General features: G+C 33.6%; 1 pseudogene; it reads left to right on the plus strand.

The window, feature by feature from the left end:
• Nucleotides 1-5,273: 5,273 nt before the first annotated feature.
• Nucleotides 5,274-6,326, plus strand: LOC105112446 (sucrose synthase 2-like; annotated as a pseudogene).
• The last annotated feature ends 2,870 nt before the right edge of the window (nt 6,327-9,196 follow it).

Here is a 9,196-nt window from a genome sequence, read left to right on the forward strand (position 1 = left end):
CTTTAGAGATATATGCTCCAGCAAGTTGAATGTTGATCACATTGAGAGGCTTCAAACGAATATTGTCGAAACACTATACAAACTTGAGATGATATTCCTTCCATCATTTTTTAACTCAATGGAGAATCTCCTTATACATCTACGTTCAAAGCAATAGCTGGAGGACTGGTCCAATATAGATGGATGTACCTATTCGAATGGTTAGATATTACAGTTGCAATGTAATTCATATATAAAAATATTTTATATGTTTTTCTTAATTAAAAATACTTGATTAATATTTCAATGCAGATACTTATTTAATCTCAAGAAAAAGGTTAAGAATAAGGCGCATGTTGAGGCTTCGATATGTGAGGCCTATATTGTTAAGGAGATCTCAACATTTATATTGTGTGAAATACATGAAAATGATTTAAGCTTAGTTTTGTGAAATACATGAAAGTGATTTCATCAATAGTCTTGTGAAATACATAAAAGTGATTTCACCATGAGCTTTAGGGTTAATGAAAACTTCTAAAGGAAGTCATATTTGTACGACTGAGATCTGATTTGTAAATCGATTTGAAAGATGATGAAAGCTTCTCAAGAAAGTCTTATATCTACGATTGAGATCTGATTTGTAAATTGATCTTAGAGATTATGAAAACTTCTCAAGAAAGTCTTATATCTACGGTTGAGATCTGATTTGTAAATTGATCTTAGAGATTATGAAAACTTCTCAAGAAAGTCTTAGATGTACGTCTGAGATTTGATCTTCTAGTCAAAATAATGGTAGGAGTAAAATCTTTATAAATCATGCATTATTTGGTGAAAGACATCATCAACTTCTTGTATTTTCAATACTTTCAAAGTTCTTAACTTTTAAAGCTTTAACCATGTCTTCCTCTTCTTCCAATGCTAACCCAAACCTTGTTCCTATAATAGAGCCTGTAGTTTGGCGTACTGTCTTTGAAGTGAATGGTCATCTAGTTATAATAGAAGATATTGTAATGGACAATGAAGATATTGTTGTAGCCGTGGCTAGAGACATGATCCTTCCCCATGATAAAACAATACTAGCAACCAAGGCTGATATTGAAGTAATGAATCAGTCACTTACTCTCAATATCAAAGCTACTTCGTCTTTGGGGAATGTTGCAGAACGCCTTCATACCAAAAGACTTGAGTTAAATACTCAGGTTCCTAATCTCCATCATCAGATCAAGAATTTAAGGAATAGACTCCGTGATGAGAGACGTCACAGAAACAACTTGGAGAGGAGAAACCAAGAGTTGAATGCACGTGTTGACTTTTGGAAGGACTATGTTAACACACGACACCTCGAGTTTGAGGAAGAGATAAAGCGTATGCATAAATAATTTGAAGAATTTTGAGAGATGATTGATCATCAAGATGAAAATATCCCTAATCGTCCTCGCATTGTTTAACATTTGTACTTTTAAACCTTTTTCATGAATAAAAATCCATCTTTCTTGTCTTCATTTATGAATTTTGCTTTTATGGAATTGCCATATTTTATATGATTTAGAAGAATCTTTATTTCATCTAAGCTTCATTGAATCCCGTTGGGAAGTTTGTTTCAAGAAATATCTACAAGACAAATATGCAATGCATCTTACCTTTTTGAAATATAGATCCCCCGTTCATCTTGTTTGAGGATCTTGATTTTTAGTAAGCTCTTTTGATTCACGCATCTTTCAAATCTACTCAAGCCGACCTTTGTTGTTCATTTCTCTAAGATAAGCTTTGTTTGAGTTTCCCAATAGTCACTGCCCCTTTCTCTATTGGTTACTTTGCTAAGAGCATTAACTTCTCCCTGGCCTAACATTGTGTTGTTGGCAACATTCCCATTATTAAGGATTTTTTAACCAATTCATATGGTCAATAAATGAGGATTATCCTGCTTCACCTGGGATTTTCATATCTGAAGATGTATCAGTTATCATATTGTCTAATTGATCATATTATAAGAGTCAACAATCTCATTTCATAGATACTGCAAAATCATGTTATTTTAATCCCCATACTGGAAGAAGTCCTTAGTTTTATCATGTGTATCTTCCACTAGGGAAGCAAATTTCTTTGTGCTATTAGGAGTGTGGTAACTGCTTCTCTACCCCCTAGGAGAATTAACTGCCTCATTTCATTTCCTCTTTTGGTCTTGTTGTCAGATTTTCTAACATTGCCTCCTAGTGTGTCATATATTCATTTTTCTTACAAAGAAAACCTTTTTTTTCAAAAATAATTTTTTAAAAGATCTGTTTTGTTTTTGAAAACTGAAACTCTTAATGTCTGTTTACAACAATGTTCAAGCAACTCTGGAGATTTGTCTTAAATCTCTTAGTAAAAGTAATCTCATATGAAGGTAAGTGATAAGATGACCTTTTGCTTTGGTTTTCAAAGTGTTCAAGTGATTACTTGAATGTATTTTGAGATAAAAAAAACAATTACCTTTTATTTTTAGAAACGCTCCTTTTAACAACATGAATAATAATGAGTAATTATTTACACCATGACTCTTTATGAAAAAGTCTCTTATATTTTGAGAACGTTGTTTATTGATCCAAGTTGCTTTCTTAATTAGAAAGGACTTTAAAGGCATGTAATGTATTTTATGGCTCAAGGCTATAGAAAGAGTATTTCATAAGCTCAAAAGAGTGTTTAAGGGTTGAAAAACTATAGATCACAGTTATCTTATCTTAGCCTTTTCTTTTGCTATCTTGACAACAAAAATGATACTAAATATTCCAAATTAGGAATTTTTGTTTTATTTTTCAATCTTATATTTGTTGGGAATTCTCTCAATTATTTGGAAATTTTGTTGAATTCCTGGGAATTCTCTCAATTATTTGGAATTTTGTTGAATTCCTTGTTGTCAAACTTCATAAGCTCGCATGCCTTTAAGATGATTTCCATCATCATTTCTCTCTTTTGCCCCCTAGTATAGGGTGTGATCTTAGTCAAGGTTCTTATGAAAGAAAAAAAAAAACCTTTAAATAGACTCAGCTCAAATTAGGACTGCAAAGGATAATTTTAAAGAAGTGAAAGGAATATCAAACATGGTCTTTCCTCATTTCAGTTTTCAAAACTGAAATGATTATCCATAGATATAGCAGTTTGTAATACAACTGTTAAAGACTAGCAATATGACAGCATAAGGGAACAGTTAGGTTCTGTATGGTCAAGGATCTGATGGAGTGGTGATTTCTCCAAAGAAGTTAGATTCCGTGACTGTGATTTCTCGAGGGGAGAATTGATGAAGACCCTAATAATAGAAGAAAAATACAGCAAGGAGATGAAGATTGGCACCCTATTTTGACTCGGACAGGTGTTGTGACAGGATGAGCTATTATCAAACATAAGTAAGGAATAGGGAGAAATCTGGAGAATCAAAATTGCACAAGAGCACACAGAAATTATGCAGGAGTACCCGGAGGATCCAATGAGGTATTGTAATGAGACAATAGGTGCAAGAAGAAGAAGTGTTCCCAGATGAAGCTCAGAGTAGAGACTTTGTAGAAATTGTACAACAGGAAGTCTCTTGTGCTCTTAATGAAGATAACAGGCGAAGACCTTTCTAATGCATGTAAAGATGGATAGAAAGTTGTTGCAGAGGCACCTAATTGAGGGGGTGCAAGCGCCTGTGATAAAAGGCAACCGCCTATGATGAAAGGTGAAGACACCAAAGAGAGTTGGTGTAGGTGGACCTGTTAAGTGCAATGACAAAAGATGCAAAAGCTCCAAACATAGAAATCGAGGTGGAGGATTGCGAGGAGTATACCGCAACTTTCTCTTTCTATGTAATCAATGGCAGAGAATTTATATAGCCACTTTGAAGCATCCCAGCTGAAGGAGGATATGACAGCCTATGAAAGGCGAAAACACCTTAAAGAGAAGGTGTGAGGGCCATGAGATGAGCCCAGGATCAGACCGATGCATGACGACGAGCCGAGACACCTCAGGAGAAGGTGTGAGGGTCGTGGAAGGAGCCCAGTTCAAAACACCCCAGAGCCAATGTGATGGCTAGATATGAGTGGATAGATAGATAGCCAATGAAATGGCTATGATAAGTATAAAGACAAAAGTCGGATTGTTTTTCATTGATATTGCCCCTAGGTTAAAAATCAATGAGCTAGATAACATTTGCCTTGGATAATAAGTGGATAACTTATGGAGCACTAAGACGCGACTGCTAGGAATGAGCAGAGGACATGCGTAGGTTCTGGGAACAAGTTGACTATTGTCAAGGTGGTGAACTTAGTAATGACATTGAAATACTCAGATAACGATTGTCGCGCTCGAAAATAGAAATTTCTGTTTAAGGGGGTGTTGTAAGCCTTGATGTGAGGCTTGATAAATGATTCTGAATTGAGCATGGTTGATACGCTCGAAGGGGAATGTTGTTCTAGAGACAAGCGTTAACACTCTTCAAATGTGATGTGGTAGACCATCTGGTTGTAGTGATCCTTTTGTGTGAGAAAAGGTGTGCTTTGGTTACTCTGATGATTGAAAGGTTTGGCGAGTACTATAAACTTGGTCAAAGATGCTCTCAGAATGGTAAGCTTGGAAGAGCTGCAAGATGCAATCTTGTGTTGAAGATGCAAGAGGACAATTGCCCCACATGAATGGCAAAGGGGGTCATTGGAAGCATGAGGACAGTTGCCCCACATGAATGGCAAAGGGGGTCATTGTTGGGTTGGTTGCCATTAATGTACAGCAACCATTAATGGACAGCACCGTCCATTGATAAATGCAACAGCCCTTCCGGGTACAGCAACCATTAATGGACGGCACCGTCCATTGATAAATGCAACAGCCCTTCCGGAATGTCAAAGGTTGGCAGCCATCATTGTTGAAGATGAGCTGGAGTTGGCAGCCACCATTGTTGATAAAAGAGCAAGAGAAGTTGTCATGGATGCCTATAAATAGAGGCATACGTGAGAGAGCAAAATGAGAGAAAGAGCAAGAGCGAAGTGAAGAGAAGAAAAGAGAAAGAAGGAAGGGCTGCCACCAACAGCCCTGCTACCCTATGTAGCAATGAGAGATGAGAGTTGAGTAAATGTGATCCTTTTTTGTGTGTTGTATTTTTTCTCTATCTCTAATAATATTTATCTTTCCCGTGGATGTAGACAATTTGTCAAACCACGTTAAATATTGTGTGTTAGTATACTTAGCTTCCTATGAACAAATATCAGTACACCACTGGTCGGAATCTCATACATGGCAAAGATGTCATCAGCTAATATTTTCTCCATTTATGCTGACGCAGCGGCATGTTGAGCGACCATGCAAAACCTATCATGTTTTCCATGGCATGATTGGACAAGGTGAAAAACTTGACAGGGCTCGTTGAGTGCGATGGCAAGAGCAGCAAGCTAAGAGAACTTGTAAATTGGTATATTTTTCTAAGTGAAAAGTACTTTGAAAAGTAATAACAACCATACTCTCAAACACGCTCTAAAATCTTGTTGTGGTTGGAGGTTACATAGACGGGGCTAAGAGAACTTGTAAATCTTGTTGTGGGTTGAGGTTACATAGACGTGAATAAATCCAGGATAAAGAAGAAATGGCTGGGATTGAAAAGATGCATGACCTAGTAAAGCAGTACAATTTGCATGGTCAGTTTCGATGGATAACTGCCCAAATGAACCGTGTTAGTAACGCTGAACTCTACCGCTATATTGCTGACACAAAAGGTGCTTTTGTACAGGTATGTGGTGTAGACAGTGATATGCTCATTTTCATTCTTTGTAATCAATGCTCTACTCTTTTTACCTGATTGTATTTGTCTGCAGCCTGCTCTCTATGAAGCATTTGGCCTCACTGTTGAGGAAGCTATGGTCAGCGGGCTTCCTACTTTTGCCACTTGCCATGGTGGCCCTGCTGAGATCATTGAGCATGGTGTTTCAGGCTTCCATGTTGATCCCTATCACCCTGATCAGATGGTCACACTTTTGGTCAACTTCTTTGAACAATGCCAGAAAGATCCTAGCCACTGGAACAAGATTTCTGATGGAGGGCTTAAGAGAATCCATGAAAGGTCTGCTTTTTCCATGTGATCTTGCTCAAGGGAAGATTTCTATCTTCAAAAGAGTAGCTAATATATATAAGATCAATTTTGCAGGTACACATGGAAGATTTATTCTGAGAGGCTACTGACACTAACTGGTGTTTACGGCTTCTGGAAGCATGTTTCTAAGCTCGAGAGGAGAGAACCAAGGCGATCTCTGGAGATGTTTTACATTCTCAAGTTCCAGGATCTGATTTGTTTTCTCTTCCGGCTTCTTGAAATTAAAGGACCATTTTGGGGTGCATATCAAGGCTGAGCACCTATTCATAACAGGGAATGCATGTCAATGTATATTGTTCACGTTGTTGTCAGGACCATTTTCTGTTTACTTGTACATTTATTCGTAAAACATATTGTTCACGTTGCTGTCAGGTCTGTTTACTTGTACATTTATTCGTAAAACTGATTCTTCAACTATTACCAATGGAGGAGAAAACCGAATCTTAATATCAATGAATTACTTGCGTGCTTGGCATCTTGATAGTTTTTGCATCTGCTGTTTCAAAAAAGGCTACAAATTATAGTTGTTTCATATCCAAGGCTTCTAGAAAGAGTTTTTAGCAGAACTCGTGCAAACATTTTTAAAACTGTAATCAAGATAAAACACAGTTTCAATCACCATTAAACAAACTCCTAAGAGGACTCATACCTTGATGAATTTACATGGGCCTCTTGTATTTTTGCTTCAGGTAAAGTTGGTTCCGCTAGCAGTTGAAGAGCAACAGTACTGATACTGGAGTGAAGAAGGTCTGAGGGCTGCGTGCATGTTCTGCTCCTGTTTAGAAGGCTTTTATGGAGGAAAGTCCTGCTTCTTTAGCCGCGATTTCTGCTTATGCAGGACAATGTAGTTGATGGCGTACCTTCTTTTATCAGTGGACGAGTCTTGTGATTGACCCTTCATTAGCTTTGGCATGAAGAGATTAATACAGTAGATTATAATTAATAATGGTGTTTCAACTACTCTCTGTTAATAAAATGCTGCGAAGAGCTTCGTAATCATATGATCATAGTGTTGTACGTTGTTCACAACTATCCACAATATTTTCCTTTTCAATGTATCAATATCAATACAAACCCAGAATATTTGGGAACAACTTTCACGGGGGTTATTTAAAAATTATAATAACATGTTTTTAATAAAAGCTAACTTCTCATGGTTTTAATTAAAAACATATAAGAACATGAGTCGATAATTTGCATGATAAAAAAAAATAAAGGAAAAAATAATATGAAAAATTTATGTAAATATTTTACAGTGAAATTTTTTAAAAAAAATAAATATTTTATTTCATGGACATATTTTTAAGAAAAAATAATTATTAAATTTATATAATAATTCACAAAGAAATTAGTAATATTATCATAAAAAACTATAATCTTATTTGAAAAAAAAGTATAGAAAAATTGGATAACACTTTAAATATTATTTTATTTATATTGAACCTTATTCAATATTAAAACAATTAAAAGGCAATATAAAAAGAGAGTAAGTGGGCCTAGGAGGGGGAGCTGCACGCTTAGTCTAAAATAAAGAAGTATAGGCAGTGAGGCACGCTTAGGCCTGCAAATTCAAATTCCCGCACTTGACTTTTTTTAACGGGCAGATGATGCCCAAAATTTTTTAATAAAACAAATACTTTCCGTAAATAATATGTCATTTGTTCACATTTTGGTCATTTTCTATGATTAGAAAAACAGCATTGTTTCCCCCAGATATTACCGTCCACAGTAATTTACACGTAGATATTGTTAATTTTACGGTTATTTAAAATTTATATTGTTGTTAATTTTAAAATGTGTAAGATTAGTTAATATATATATATAAAAAAATTAATTTGAATATATATATATATATATATATTTTGATATTGTTTTAGCTTTTAGTTGTAATTTAATTAATTTTCATAATTTTTAAATTTGTCTATAATATTATTATGAAGCTCAGTAAATCACGCGTGTGCTTCTCGCACACATGACTCTCACTTGAAGCTACTTTTAATTTAGAACAAATTAAAAAATTTATCCATATTTTGTTTTGATAATTTTGATAATATTTCTATAAGTGATATTGTGTTCATTAAAAATAGATATTGTAAAATGAGTTAATAAATTAATTTGATATTTAATGAAACTAAGGTTCTTGCAAGATTTAAAGTATAGGATCTTTATCTATAATAAACAATGTGCAATCAAAAAGTAAATAAAGCATACTCTTAATACATATAAATTAGCTATTTAATCCATATTTCACTACAAATTTAATAAAAAAAATCAGAAAAAAAATATACATGCTTTTACAACATGTCTTTTTTTTTAATATAATTATACATCAAAAGCTCTATACATACATTTAATTAAATAAATCAAAAAAATATTAACACACCTATTTATCATTTCTCGAAATGGATTGGATAATTATTTTCTAATATAAATAAATGAATATGTATTAGTGGTTAACAATTTTTTATATCAATTAAAAATTATAATTGTTAGTTAAAAAATCAGTATGTATATATAATATAATAAAATAAAAAACATATACGCTAATAAAAAGTCAAGTTAATTTTTAAATTTTCAAATTAATAAAATAAAACACCAGTCAATATATATCAAACTTATTCAGAGACGAGACCGTACAACCTTATCCAAATGGTAGTCTTATTATTTTTGAGGAAAAGTTTGGCGTGTTTGTAGAGAAGATAATACCGGGCAGCCAATCATTATAGCTATTTTTATTTTTATTTTTATTTTTATTTACAAGCTTGGTGCTAGTGTGACATTGCTTATTTTGATTTAGATCCAATTTAAAAAAATTTCTATCTTGGAACTAAAATAAAATAAAACTACTCAAAAAATAATTGAAATGACTGGTGTAATAGTTATTTTTAAAATATATTTTACATAAAAATATATTAAAATAATTTTTTTAAATTTATTTTTAATACCAATACATTAAAACAATTTAAAAATATAAAAAATAATTTTAAATAAAATATCTTAAATTTTACCTAACTTCTATTTGGAACTCAATACCAAACAGGCAAGTATGTATTTGATAAGAAAGGGACGCAACAACACAAAATTTGATATTTAGAGTAAATTAAAATATTATTTTTGTTAAAAAAC

The sequence above is a fragment of the Populus euphratica genome, unplaced genomic scaffold, assembly GCF_000495115.2.
Source record: "Populus euphratica unplaced genomic scaffold, PopEup_1.0 scaffold339.1, whole genome shotgun sequence".
Lineage (NCBI taxonomy): Eukaryota > Viridiplantae > Streptophyta > Magnoliopsida > Malpighiales > Salicaceae > Populus > Populus euphratica.